We start from the raw sequence: 15,165 nt of genomic DNA, 5'->3' as shown, positions 1-15,165 counted from the left end.
AGAGACAGCAAAGGATGAGAATCTGGGTTGCTGGGTGTTTCAGAGAATCCCGCCCACAATCTTCTCCATTCCTAGACTCACGTCCGCATGCGCTGCTCCTGGCCATCGCAGGGTCTTTTACTAGATTAATTTATGGCCGGCCTGGGGCTGAAAATAAACTACCAAAAAACTAAATTACTGACAAAAAGCCTCACAATGGAATAAAAAAAAGAACTTCAAGAAGAAACAGGCCTGGAAATTAAAAATAAGGTTAACTGCCTACTGATCTGGATTTCAAATAAAAGTTTAAATTTATATGAGGACAATTCTAGTAAAGTATGGAAAGAATTTTTTTAAAAAAATATGGAAACCTGGACCAAACTCCACCTCTTGGTTGTGAAAATGAATATCCTCCCCAAAATGATTTTCTTATTCCAAACAATGCCCATTTTAGGAGGAATGAATTGTTTTAAGGAGTGGAAAAAGGAAATATCTAGATTAATATGGAGTGGAAAGAAACCGAGAATTAAACACCAGTTATTAAGAGATAAAAAGGAGAAGGGTGGTTTTGCATTGCCAGATTTGGAATTCTACCATGCGGCGGCAGGATTGGTTTGGATAAAAGACTGGATTACACTAAACGATACGGACCTATTAGACTTGGAAGGCCACGAGAATCGGTCTGGATTCCATGCTTCTTTAATATACGAAAAAGTGAAGGTCCACAGGGGATTTTTGAGCCACGTGATAAGAAAAGTGATATAAAATCTGGAATAAATATAAAGGACTACTTGAGCCAAAAATACCCTGGTGGACATCAACAAGAGAAGCCATATACGCATGTTAGAATAGTTACAGCTAGCAAAACTGACGGGAAGAGTTAGAGGAGTATTGAACCAGAAAATACTTGGAGAATGGAGAATATTTAAGGATTCTATAAGATCATATTGTGCCAACCACACCATATTAGCAGAACTTGAGTGATACCTGTAAACACAACAAATACTGTTTGTGGAGTAGACGGGAACAACATTAAAGAATATAAAACGTGGGGGGGGGGGACAACGGCAGTATAAACAGTACAATGAGAATGAACGGAAGCCTCATTTTGTCACAAGTCTTTTTTATTTAATTAGGAAGTTTAAGTTTTTTATGCACTTAAATCTGCTTTTTCTTCTTTGTTTTTCTGTATTTTCTTCTTTCCTTTTTTCTTCATTGTTTTTTCTTTAATTTTCTTTTTTTGCAGTATGAGATGGCAAATTCTTTATATATGTGTGTAATTTAAATCAATAAAGATTATATTAAAAAATAAGTCAACTTGTGGCTGGCCTGATCAAGCGTTGCTTCCTCTGGTTAGCCCCGCTGGAACTCCAGTTCTTTCCAGACCCTGGGGTCACTAGAGGACTGGTGGCTCCTCCTGGCAAATGGCCTGGTGCGCGCTGGATCACCAGTCCTTCCTTGCCCCCCTTGAATCCCATCTGGGGTGCCATCTGTTGTAAACAAAAGCTGCCCTTCTTCCCTTATGGGGGACACAAGAGCCCTTTATAGAGTCCCTTGTAGGTTCTCCATCGGTAGGAGAAAACAACAGAGGCAACCAGAGACTATTGAGAAGCAAAGTAGCTAGTAAGCCTGATCTTGATTGATCTGCTGCAACAGGAGGAAAATTGGCTTCCAGGTGGAGAGGTCAAAATTAGAAACAGAGCTTTTGGAACCCAATACTAAGAATTTGTCAAGAATGTATAACTTGCTGCTGAAATGGAATACACAGGATGAGATGGTTAAATCAGCTATGATTAAATGGGCACAAGACATTGGCCATGACATTATGCTTGCTGACTGGGAACGGTTATGGACTACCGGTATAAAGTTTACGGCATGTAATGCCTTAAGAGAGAACATCATGAAAATGATCTATAGGTGGTACATGACCCCAGTCAAGCTAGCAAAAATTTATCACATGCCCGATAATAAATGTTGGAAATGTAAGGAAACTGAAGGTACTTTCTACCACCTTTGGTGGACGTGCCCAAGGATCAAGGTTTTCTGGGAAATGATTTATAATGAAATGAAAAAGGTGCTTAAATGCACGTTCGTGAAGAAACCAGAAGCCTTCCTCCTGGGTATGGTAGGCCAATTGGTGTCAAGGAAAGACAGGACGTTTTTTATGTACGCTACAACAGCAGCAAGAGTATTATTAGCAAAGTATTGGAAGACACAAGAACTACCCACACTGGAAGAATGGCAGACTAAGGTAATAGACTATATGGGACTGGCTGAGATGACCGGCAGAATCCGCGACCAAGGGAAAGAGACGGTGGAAGAAGATTGGAAGAAGTTTAAAATCTATCTTAAGAACTGTTGTAAAATTAATGATTGCTAAAATGTTTTGGGTAATGCAAAACAGAATTGCAGCGACTAGCAATTGGATATGAGAAATAAGATCTAAAGAAAGTCTTATATGGAAATTAGGGGATGCTGAAAAGATTGATAACAGGGATGCAGAAAGGGGAGGTATGGGGAAGTCGCCGAAAGAAGGTTAAGGAAAAAATGTTAAGAAAGTATACGTGTTTATATGTTTGTTTGTTTATGTATTGTCTTGTATTGTCTTTTATTATGTGTTTAAAACCTAATAAAAATTTTATAAAAAAAAAAAGATCTGCTGCAACAGGGTGCTCCCCTGAGGAGAACCCCCAACTAAGGTGTGCCTGCCGTTATATAGACATTTTAAATTCCCTGCCCTGGAGCTCCAGACCACCCCTCCATACATCATACATACATCACAGAAGGGGTGTAACCCCAGACCACCCCCCACAAACATCATACCTACATCACAGAAAAGGAGGTCTGCAACAGAAATGTGAATGTTGTCGTTTTTCCTGTCTGCCAGGTTATCTGATAATGCCTTATCTGATTCCCTTTCCTGGTAGTCTGGCCCTTCCTTTGAGATGTTGATTTCCCAATTCCTGAGACAATGGGAAGGTTCCCTCACCCGCTCCCTCCTTGCAGAGAAAACATTTGGTCAGTTTGGGAGTCTAAATGGTTTCAGGGCGGTCTTCCTGAGCTGCTCCAGACATGTGGTCGACATATCTATGTATGTGCTTGGTTGGTACATTTATGAACATTTATTATATATACAAGACATTGTTATGGAAAATCTAGGTGCGAGGCTGCTCTGCCACCCAGCTCATCGGACTGAGTCCGCGGTTCCCTGCGGAACAAAAGGAGCACAGCCAGAGACTGCAGCAAGTTGGAGAAGATCCACGTTTATTGCGCAACAGGTTCAAGGCAAGATTGAACCCCGAGGATGGCGTGACATGAACTTTTAAAACTTCCCACCATTACCCCAGATACAGTTCAAAGGCATCATCACTACATCATTGATACATCAGAATTACATCAGAAAAGGGGTGGGTTACACGGGATTAACATATGGAGGAGGGAGGGGGAAACATGCAGAGTTGGAACATGTATTGAAAGGCACGTTCTGAGTACCGGTGGTAAGAGAACAATGGGGTCTTAGTTTGCATAGTCTGTCACCCGGCCGAGCCTGGAGGAAGGGCTAGACTGGGTGATTTGGCATCAATGAGGTCTTTCCTGGGTGTACGTGACCGTGACCTCCCGCTTGAGGGATTATGGAAGGTACTGGGCAGTCTTGAAGTCCTGAGGAAATGGAGCAGTTTGGCATTGAAAGCAAGAGAATCGGTGGTACGGGTGATTTTGTATGAATTTTTATATTTTTTTAGCCCTTTGAAACAGTGGCAGCTCATTTGGGAAACGAATTGCTACATTGTATCAATTTTGATGGGCTTAGCAAGGATACGAGGTGTCAGTCCATTCTTCTCAGAGCAGGGAGCTGTCAACAGCTTGTCAGAAGGTAAAGGAGGCCTGCAAGAGCTGACGCTGCAGACCAAATGCATTGTGCTGATTGGCTGGAGGCTGCGTTGGGTGCAGGCTGATTGGTCAGGACGCTCCCGTAGGCAAATAGTCTGTTCATTCATAAAATACGCTCCTCGTTCCTCTGGTCTACCCAGGGAAAGGGCACTTTATTTTGGGGCTTGGGTTTTGCGTGGTGCTTAGTGCAAAACAGTGAGGGGGCTGAGGGGTCCTTGTAGGGCCGGGCGCCCTTGAGGTCATCGCCTCGAACCCTCTGAAGGCTTCTGGGAAGGGGGTTGACAAACATGCCCCCCCTTCCGTATCAACCTTAATTATTTTATTGCAGGATTCATCCATTCCAGCCTTTCGCATGATGAATTCTGCATCTACGTTAAATAAGCAGGGAGACAATTTAAAGCCTTGTCATACTCCTTTCCCAATTTTGAACCAATCAGTTGTTCCATATCCAGTTCTAACTGTAGCTTCTTGTCCCACATAGAGACTTTTCAAGAGACAGATGAGGTGATCAGGCACTCCCATTCCTTTAAGAACTTGCCATAGTTTGCTGTGGTCGACACAGTCAAAGGCTTTTGCATAGTCAATGAAGCAGAAGTAGATGTCTTTCTGGAACTCTCTAGCTTTCTCCATAATCCAGCACATGTTTGCAATTTGGTCTCTGGTTCCTCTGCCCCTTCGAAATCCAGCTTGCACTTCTGGGAGTTCTTGGTCCACATACTGCTTAAGCCTGCCTTGTAGCATTTTAAGCATAACCTTGCTAGTGTGTGAAATGGGCGCAATTGGACGATAGGTGGAGCATTCTTTGGCACTGCCCTTCTTTGGGATTGGGATTCATGTGTTGCAGGAAACACATGAACTCCTCTTTGTCCTCAGGAATATAATCATGGGGAGAGGAAAGGAGCAACCGGGCAGGTGACAAGAAGAAGAAGAAGAAGAAGAAGAGTTCAGATTTGATATCCCGCTTTATCACTACCCGAAGGAGTCTCAAAGCGGCTAGCATTCGCCTTTCCCTTCCTCCCCCACAGCAAACACTCTGTGAGGTGAGTGGGGCTGAGAGACTTCAGAGAAGTGTGACTGGCCCAAGGTCACCCATCAGCTGCATGTTGATACGGAAGGAAGGGGGGGCATGCATCTCTTTTCCCTCCGCAGGTCACCAGAGGGTCCGAGGCGATGACCTCAAGGGCACCCAGCCCTATACAGACCCCTCAGCCCCCACACTGTTCCACAAGCACCACACTCTACCCCAAGCCCCATAAATAAAGCGCCTTTCCCTTCCTATGCGGGCAAAATAAGCCGAACTCTTAGGCTTCCTTGCCGCCCTATCTTTACTGTGGGTAGACCGTACAAAGTTATATCCCCATTCATTTCAATGGCTGCGTTCTATCCAAACAGAACCATGCATTCGTTTTGCAGAGCTAGCTCAGCGAGCTCCTGCACGCCTCATTTAACCTCTTGACAAGCTGCTGATGGCTCCCCGCTGGGAGAACAATGGAACCGAAACTGGTGAACTCTAAAAGTGTCAAATCTTGCAACAATGTATCCATTTTGTTTCCAACTTCAATTACCAATATAGAATGAACTAAAAATCCTTAAAAATTCGTATAAAATCAACGGTAACTCCGATCTCCTTGGTTTTGGTGTCGATCGACTCAGTCTCTTCAGGACTCCATGACACCTCCCCTGCCTCCATAATCCCTCAAGCGAAATGTCACGTACTCAGGAAGACCCTAATCCGGTCAAATCGCTCTGCCCGGCCTTTCCTCCGGGCAGTGCCAGGTGGCAGACTTTACATATTCGAACTATTGTCTTCTCATCACTGGTACTCAGGAAATGTTTATCTGCGCATATCTCCAGCTCTGCATATTCCCCCTCCCTCCTCTGTATGTTAATCCAGTGTAACCCAACCTCTCTTTAATGTATTCATGATGTCATCTGTGTAACCCAACCTCTCTTTAATGTATTCATGATGTCATCTGTGTAACCCAACCTCTCTTTAATGTATTCATGTTGTAGCTATGATGTATTTTGCACTGCATTATGGGACATGGAGGGAAGTTTCAAAAGCTCATGTCACCCCTTTCTCGCTGTTCAGTCTCGCCTTGAACCTGTTGTGCAATAAACGTGGATCTTCTGCAGCTTGCTCCTGTCTCCAGCTGAGCTCATTTTTCCTCCGCAGGGACCCGCGGACTTAGTCCGACGAGCTGGGTGGCTGAGCAGCCTCGCACCCAGATTTTACTGTAACAATGTGGAGGAGCAAAGACGCAAACCCGGTTCCCCAGATTACGAGTCCACCGCTCTTAACCACTACACCCCACTGGCTCTCGACAAGACACTCAGGTTACCACCACAACTCCTCCCTCAACCCCTCCTCTTTGTGATGTGTCAATGATGTAGTCATGATGTAGTATTGGGGGTGTTGCATGGGGGATTAGCAGCTAATAAAAGTTGGGGTCTTCTTTTGTTGGGGGCTTCCATCTTGTTCCACCTGGGGGCAGGTGGGAGTCCTGTGGCAACAGTCTTCAATCAAGACCAAGCCTACTGGCTGCTCTTTTGCTCTGCTCTTCCTGGCTGGTCTCCTTCTTTCTTGTCCAAGGGATCCCTCAAATTTTGGAATCCGCTTCTGGCTACAATTGTATCGGCTGCTTTTCTGAGCCTCTTGGCTGTTGTGCCTGGACGGGGCCTGTGTCCACAGTCATTGTCCTGGCCTGAGTCAGAGGCTGGGGTGGGGAGCTGGGATTTGGGGGGAGTCGTTTAGCTGCCCCCCTCCATTTCTGGTTTGAACAGCACCAAGACCTAAAACACGGAGGGATCTAAGCTCGTGGGGTGGGGTGGGGGAGGATGTTGCACTTGTGAGGGGGGACCTCTCTTTGCAGCTGGATCTCCAGGATCAGCCCCTCCCCCGCTCTTCTGATCCAGAAGGAAGACGGTAGAGGGGAAACCTTCCTCTCCCCCCTCAATTCTTTCCCTCCCCTCCCGGCACCTCCTCCTCTCACCCCGCCCCCACAAACCCAGATCCCGCCCCCAAACGTCCCACCCCTTCCTCCTCCTCCTCCAATCCGGCTCTTCTGTCCCAGGAATGGGGGGGTGAGCCCCCTCCCACCCTGCCTTCTTCTCCAGGACGTGGAGCTTCCACTCCGGATTGCTGCTCTGCCCCGTAGATCTAGGGGGGGGCGGCTTTCGATGCTGCAGGAAAGGAAAGGAGAATCGGGAGCGAGGACAAAGAGGTAAAGGGGTCGCGGGGGGGGAGAGGGGAGAAAAGGACCCAGAGACCCCTCCAGCTCCCCCAAGCGCCTTCCGTGGGGCCTGGATCCCGGCACGCGTGCTGCGAAGGGGGCTTTCCTCGCAGGGCGGACCCCTCACCCGTTTCCCAAGGCTCCGCGCGGGCCATGAAAAGGTTAAGGGGCGCGAGAGACGCCTGGATAGAGACCCCCCTGTCCCTCCCTTGCTCCTGTCGGGGGGGCTGCGAATGGAGAGGTGTGGCGCGCAGGGCGTGGGGTGATCCGAGCCAAGGGGGCCTTTGGGTGCAGGGGAGACTCCGGGAGAGAGGGAGGGGGTCAAGGACGTGGGGGGAGAAGGGAGGGGGCATCCCCGAGGCAGGGAAGCGCAGCATTGGCAGGGTGGGTGGGGGGGGGAGATAGGAAGACCAGTCTTGCGGGGGCGGGGCGTCTCCATCGTGGCTTCTTCGGGGAATCTCTGGAGGGGCCGCCTTGGCTTCTCCCTCCCACCCAGGAATCGGCCCCCCTTCAAGGCGACCAGAGAAGGATCCCTGGAAAGTGGGGGGTCCAGTCCCCCCACCCCTTCCTTCCTGCAAGCTCCATCCTCTTCCCACCCCATGAGCCCCCATAAGCCCCTGCCCTGTCCAGACACAGCGGTTCTGCCATGTCCAGCCATTGGTCCACTGGAGAGGAGAGGAAAGAGGAAGAGGAAGAGGGGAGGGGAGAAGCCTTCTCAGAAGCAGCTCTTGGTTTCCGCAATCCCACCCAGGAAGCAGCCGGAAGCCTTTTCCTCTCTCTCAGGCTTCCATCTTTAATGTCTTTTCCACTGAGGATGAGGATAATGTACACCTGTCATCAGAAACAGGGGTGCAGAGTCCATGGAATGGCTCTCAGGATTGATACGGAAGTTGCACCTCAAAAGCATTTCTGTTCCTCTTATTCTTTGTAGGCAGTGTCAGAGTGACTGACAAGCTGAGATACAATCCTTCAGCATCTGATGACAGCGACTCCATGAATCTTCCCAGTCAAAGGACCCATTTTCATGATAGACAGTGCCTGGGGCTGGAGGCTCTACACGCAGGGTGTGCCTGTGCAGGCCAAAGACTGCCAGTATTAGCACAGGCAAAGTGTGTGACCTCCCCAAATTTACAGACTGTGTGGGAATGAGAGTTTGTGGGTGGGATTCTCTTTTACGGCAACCTGTGATTTTCTCCACCCACAACATTTCCTGAGCTGATATTGCAGTAAAAATTCCAAAATAACTACAAAAAATCACACGATAATAATAATAGTACTGTGGTACCTCAGGTTAAGAACTGAATCCATTCTGGAGGTCCATTCTTAACCTGAAACTGTTCTTAACCTGTGGTACCACTTTAGCTAATGGGGCCTCCTGCTGCCGCCGCGCGATTTCTGTTCTCATCCTGAAGCAAAGTTCTTAACCCAAGGTACTATTTCTGGGTTAGCAGAGTCTGTAACCTGAAGTGTCTGTAACCTGAGGTACCACTCTAGAAGTTCTAGTATTAGTATTTTCCCTCAGCCACTCTGGGCAGCTTACAGTACATAAAGGTAAAGGGACCCCTATGGGATGCAGGTGGCGCTGTGGGTAAAACCTCAGTGCCTAGGGCTTGCCGATCACATGGTCGGCGGTTCGAATCCCCGCGGCGGGGTGAGCTCCCGTCTTCGGTCCCAGCTCCTGCCCACCTAGCAGTTCGAAAGCACCCTTAAGTGCAAGTAGATAAATAGGTACCGCTTTATAGATGGAAGGTAAATGGCGTTTCCGTGTGCTGCGCTGGTGCTGGCTCACCAGAGCAGCTTCGTCACGCTGGCCACGTGACCCGGAAGTGTCTCCGGACAGCGCTGGCCCCCGGCCTCTTGAGTGAGATGGGCGCACAACCCTAGAGTTGGACACGACTGGCCCGTACGGGCAGGGGTACCTTTACCTTTACTAAAGGGAACCCTTACCATTAGGTCCAGTCGTGGCCGACTCTGGGGTTGCGGCGCTCATCTCGCTTTATTGGCCGAGGGAGCCGGTGTACAACTTCCAGGTCATGTGGCCAGCATGACTAAGTCGCTTCTGGCGAAACAGAGCAACGCACAGAAACACCATTTACCTTCCCGCCGGAGCGGGACCTATTTATCTACTTGCACTTTGACGTGATTTCAAACTGCTAGGTTGGCAGGAGCAGGGACCGAGCAACGGGAGCTCACCCCGTTGTGGGGATTCGAACTGCCAGCCTTCTGAATGGCAAGGCCTATGCTCTGTGGTTTAACCCACAATGCCACCCGCGTCCCTACAGTACATATACAAGACAGTAAAACATCAAACATTAAAAACCTCCTGATACAGCTGTCTTCTAAATGTCAGATGGTTGCCTACTTCCTTGCCCTCTGAAGGGAGGGCATTCCATGGGGCAGGAGGCCCTCTGCCTGGTTCTCTGGAACTTCACTTCTGACAGCAAGGGAACCAGCAGAAGACCCTCGGAGGCGGACCTCCCTGTCCGGACTGAACGATGGGGGTGAAGATGCTCCGTCAGGTCCACAGGGCCGAGGCTGTTGAGGGCTTGAGGTTGCAGATCTTGCTCCTCCATAATGATCGATGTATAGTTAGGAGAGTCAGAGAAAACACTCAGAGGCAGCAAAGCTTAGAAATTTATTACTGAAGACACATAAGCATAACAGGATCCCAAAAATAGCAAAAATGTAACTCACAGTAAAACCCTGACTTAGCATTCCAAAACAGCACTCAAGTAAGAAACAGACAAGCAGAGTAGAGTAATATCAGAATAGGAAGTGGGAGCAGGCGCATTTCAATACTGTAATTTATATATAATTCAAGGTCAGAGTAACCCTGGGACTAGATAACAAGCCTCCAGGTGGACGTGCCCCACCTGCCCTTCACGTTCCTCTTCCACACGGGCAGAATCTGCCTTCTGGACTGTGGGATTCACGGTTGTTCTCCTCCTCTCTATCCACCAGGGCTTGACTTCAGGTGCAGCAGAATTTTCCAGCCCCCCAAGGATTTGAGACCCATCAGCTTTCCTCACCTGGTTTAGCCGGCCGGTTGAAGCCGTTGCTTGAAGCCCTGTTGCATGCTGACAGCTTCTGGAAGCCACAGGTGAGAGCTGAGTGCAGGGGGGGGACCAAGGGTGGAAAAATGACCCCAGAAAGTGCAGGACATGTTCCACACCAAAGGAACTACTTATCCCCAACACCCCATGACATCTAGATTCAGGTAGGTAGCCGTATTGGTCTGACGCACTTGAAATAAAAAATTTAAAAATAGTCCCGTAGCACCTTAGGGACCAGCTAATTTTGTTCTAGGTATAAGCTTTCGTGTGCATGCACACTTCTTAAGATCCACTGACACAAATGTCACCAGACCCTTGTATATCGTGGGAGGGTGGGCTGGGGTTTTTCTCAGAAGGGTACTCCTACTACGATCTCCCACTACCCTTCACTATATGAAGAAGTGTGCATGCACATGAAAGCTTATACCTAGAACAAAATTAGTTGCTCCCTAAGGTGCTGCTGCTGTTGTTGTTTAGTCGTTTAATCGTGACCGACTCTTTGTGACCCCATGGACCAGAGCACGCCAGGCACTCCTGTCTTCCACTGCCTCCCTCATGCTGGTAGCTTCGAGAACACTGTCCAACCATCTCGTCCTCTGTCGTCCCCTTCTCCTTGTGCCCTCAATCTTTCCCAGCATCAGGGTCTTTTCCAGGGAGTCTTCTCTTCTCTTGAGGTGGCCAAAGTATTGGAGCCTCAGCTTCAGGATCTGTCCTTCCAGTGAGCACTCAGGGCTGATTTCCTTAAGAATGGAGAGGTTTGATCTTCTTGCAGTCCATGGGACTCTCAAGAATCTCATCCAGCACCAGAATTCAAAAGCACCAATTATTCAGTGATCAGCCTTCTTTATGGTCCAGCTCTCACTTCCATACATCACTACTGGGAAATCCATAGCTTTAACTATACGGACGTTTGCCGGCAAGGTGATGTCTCTGCATTTTAAGATGCTGTCTAGGTTCCTCATTGCTTTTCTCCCAAGATCCTAAGGTGCTGCTGGACTATTTTTATTATTTTTTTACTTCAGCTGTGTCAGACCAATATGGCTACCTACCATGAAGTACAGTTATCTCCTTGCCTTGAATATCCTGCTTTTCAGTGCGAGATTAGGATAGTCCTCTGTCAGAAGACAAGCAGAGGATCAGGCAGCGCATCATTATTATAAGGAGCAATGGGGGTGGGTGTTTCCGCCTGGGATTCCCATGTGCCAGCTGCTTTCCTTCTGCTTCTCCTGCTCTCTCCATGCAATCTGAGGCATGTAGACAGAGGTCCATCTCCAAGAACAGGAGCTTCCCTGAGCACCCATTCAGCTGACCCCAAGCACCAAGCCTTAGTTCTCTGACTGACCCAGACCACAGTCCCTAGAAAAGATGAAGGCCTGGGTCTCCCAAAATGGTCTATATGGACCTCCTGAGGTCAGCGGGACTGTGCAGGTGATTCATGAAGATCTAGAGGTGGAAATGGGGGCAACCACTTGATTTGAAAGGCAGTCCCACAGGACAACGGTATTCCAAGATCATGCTGTGTTATTAAAGATGATTTAGGGTTATGAAAGGTTGCTGATGCATTACTATCATTCGACATCATACCATTTTCATTTCCTAAAAAGTGGGAACATGGGGAGGACATGGGAGAATGTAGGAGATGTTGAAATAAGAGAAGGTGCTAATGGTGGTTGATGTGTCCTTTTCCCCCTATGTTCTCTTTCCTGAAACCCAAACTGAAAAAGGTGATGGAGAAGACAGAATTGCAGGGGACAAGGCACCTTTCATTTCATTAGGAATAGCATTAAAATGTGTGAAATGTGGAATATGCTTCACTGAATGAGCACACATAGTTCACATCAACGAACACAAAAAGGAAAGAAACCATTTAAAGGTATGGAGTGCGGAAAGAGCTTCTGTTTCAATGCAAAACTTAGAACACACCAGCGGACTCACACAGAGAGAAAATGTTTTACATGCAGGGAGTGTGGGAAGAACTTCAGTCAGAGTGGACACCTTAAATTGCACAAACTGACTCACACCAGGGAGAAACCATTTAAATGTATCGAGTATGGAAAGAGCTTCCGTTGTAATACAAGCCTTAGATCACATCAACGGACTCATACAGGGGAGAAACCATATAAATGTATTGAGTGTGAAAAGAGTTTTAGCAATAGTGGAAACCTAAGAAGACATCAACGGACCCACACAGGGGAGAAACCATATAAATGTATTGAGTGTGAAAAGAGTTTTAGCAATAGTGGAAACCTAAGAAGACATCAACGGACCCACACAGGGGAGAAACCATTTAAATGCATGGAGTGTGGAAAGAGCTTTAGTCATAGTGAAAGCCTTAGATCACATCAACGGAATCACACAGGAGAGAAACCATTTAAATGCATAGAGTGTGGAAAGAGCTTTAGTCAGAGTGGACACCTTAAAATACATCAACGGACACACACAGGGGAGAAACCATTTGAATGCATGGAGTGCGGAAAGAGCTTTAATGAAAGTGGAAGCCTTAGAAGACATCAACGGACTCATACAGGGGAGAAACCATATAAATGTATCGAGTGTGGAAACAGCTTTAGTAAATGTGGAAGCCTTAGACAACATCAACGGACTCATACAGGGGAGAAACCATATAAATGTATCGAGTGTGGAAAGAGCTTTAGTGATAATGGACACCTTAGGAAACATCAACGGACTCACACAGGGGAGAAACCATATAAATGTATCGAGTGTGGAAACAGCTTTAGTCAAAGTGGAAGCCTTAGACAACATCAACGGACTCACACAGGGGAGAAACCATATAAATGTATCGAGTGTGGAAAGAGCTTTAGTGATAATGGACACCTTAGGAAACATCAACGGACTCATACAGGGGAGAAACCATATAAATGTATCGAGTGTGGAAACAGCTTTAGTCAAAGTGGAAGCCTTAGACAACATCAACGGACTCACACAGGGGAGAAACCATATAAATGTATCGAGTGTGGAAAGAGCTTTAGTGATAATGGACACCTTAGGAAACATCAACGGACTCACACAGGGGAGAAACCATTTAAATGTGTGGAGTGTGGAAAAAGCTTTAGTGATAGTGGAAGCCTTAGAAAACATCAACGGACTCATACAGGGGAGAAACCATATGAATGTATCGAGTGTGGAAACAGCTTTAGTAGAAGTGGAAACCTTAGACAACATCAACGGACTCACACAGGGATGAAACCATATAAATGTATCGAGTGTGGAAAGAGCTTCAGTCAGAGTGGAGACCTTAGGAACCATCAACGGACTCACACAGGGGAGAAACCATTTAAATGTGTGGAGTGTGGGAAGTGCTTCAGTCAGAGTAGAAATCTTAGAAAACATCAGCGGACACACACAGGGGAGAAACCATTTAAATGTATGGAATGCGGAAAGAGCTTCAGTCACAGTGGAAATCTTAGAAAACATCAGCGGACACACACGGGAGAAACCATTTAAAGGTATGGACTGTGGAAGGAGCTTCAGTCAGAGTGGAATCCTTGATTTATGTCAACAAACTCACACAAAGGAGAAACCATATAAATATCAGGAAAGTAGATGGAGGTTCACTCTTAGTGGAAGTTCAGAATCAACAGACTCATGGACAGGAAGAACTTTAAGAATTGAAACCCTTCAAACCATCAACAAACTCAGGAGAATCAGTTTGAATGAAAAGACTGCAGAAAGTGTTTTATTTATAATGGAGTATTTAAGGAACAGGGACGCGGGTGGCGCTGTGGGTTAAACCACAGAGCCTAGGACTTGCCGGTCAGAAGGTCGGCGGTTCGAATCCCCACGACGGGGTGAGCTCCCGTTGCTCAGTCCCAGCTCCTGCCAACCTAGCAGTTCAAAAGCACGTCAAAGTGCAAATAGATAAATAGGTACCGCTCCAGCGGGAAGGTAAACGGTGTTTCCGTGCGCTGCTCTGGTTCACAAGAAGCGGCTTACTCATGCTGGCCACATGACTCGGAAGCTGTGCGCCGGCTCCCTCGGCCAGTAAAGCAAGATGAGCGCCGCAATCCCAGAGTCTGTCACGACTGGACCTAATGGTCAGGGGTCCCTTTACCTTTACCTTTATTTAAGGAACATCTAGGGACTCTCACATGGGAGAACCCATTTAGATGTATGGAGTGTGGGACGTCTTCCTCTCAGAGTCCACTCTGAGCAATGAACTCAGCAGGAAATCATTCCTAAAAGCATGAGGTATATGTGAAGTTCTGGTGTTTATATGTAAAACTGTATAATAATGAAATAATGAAGGCAGCATCTCATAATGGTGAGTATAATTTTAGATGAAAGTACTTTTGGTTTTTGCACCAAACTCTGTCACCCCCCCCACCGCATGATCTCCCAGCACTGCTTCTTCACCAGAACTTCATCGCTGCCTCCTGCCCTGCGCGTTCTGAAGAAAACTTGAAATACTGAAATTGAATGGGAGATTTCCCCCAAGCCTAATTTCAAGAGGGGGAAGGAGGGGCTGCAGGGTCCAGGGAAGTCTCCTGGGGGGGCTATCTTCACTCATGAACCCCATGGGGCAACCCCAGAGTTCCTGCTTATTCTAGGGTTTGGGAAAGAGAGTATTTTTCCATAGTCCCAGAAGCTTTTATTCACTCATGCTACTCGGGAGTTTTCCTACCAGAGGACCACAGTGCTGTGGCTGCTGTTGTTGTCATGGACTGGCTGGTGAGGGGGGGGGAGGCACCAGCTGGGGGATCCACAAGGGAAGAAGGCTCAGAGCCCAGGGACTGGTGGTTGGATGAGCCGAAAGAGGGAGAAAATGGAGCAGACCGGAAGGGGAGATGTTGCAAGCTGAGGAGGAAACAGGGTTTAGTGAGCGGGAAGAGTCTGGGGCAGAGAGCAGTTCAGGCTCAGAGGGAGGAGAGGAGAGGGCCAGGAGACCCAGAGGAGGCCGGCTGCTGAAGCATCCAGGGAGACTCCCCCTCTTGCTGCGACCAGCTCCCCTCTCCCCTGGTCTAGAGCACACAGGGAAATCCAGTTCAGAC

General features: G+C 47.6%; 1 protein-coding gene and 1 long non-coding RNA gene across 4 annotated transcripts in view; one reads left to right on the top strand and one right to left on the bottom strand.

Annotated features, from left to right (window-relative positions):
* LOC310743140 overlaps positions 1–15,165 on the bottom strand; it is a 59,334-nt gene that overhangs the window by 13,856 nt on the left and 30,313 nt on the right. The gene's annotated exons all lie outside the window — the stretch shown is intronic.
* LOC310742958 (uncharacterized protein) overlaps positions 10,078–15,165 on the top strand; it is an 88,521-nt gene continuing 83,433 nt past the window's right edge. Inside the window, exon 1 of the mRNA XM_083572915.1 lies at positions 10,078–10,203. The gene's annotated coding sequence lies outside the window, so the exon portion shown is untranslated. The remainder of the gene's footprint in view (positions 10,204–15,165) is intronic.

This window comes from Podarcis filfolensis, assembly GCF_964270895.1.
Source record: "Podarcis filfolensis genome assembly, chromosome: 10".
NCBI lineage: Eukaryota > Metazoa > Chordata > Lepidosauria > Squamata > Lacertidae > Podarcis > Podarcis filfolensis.
This window is presented reverse-complemented; position numbering and strand designations above follow the sequence as displayed.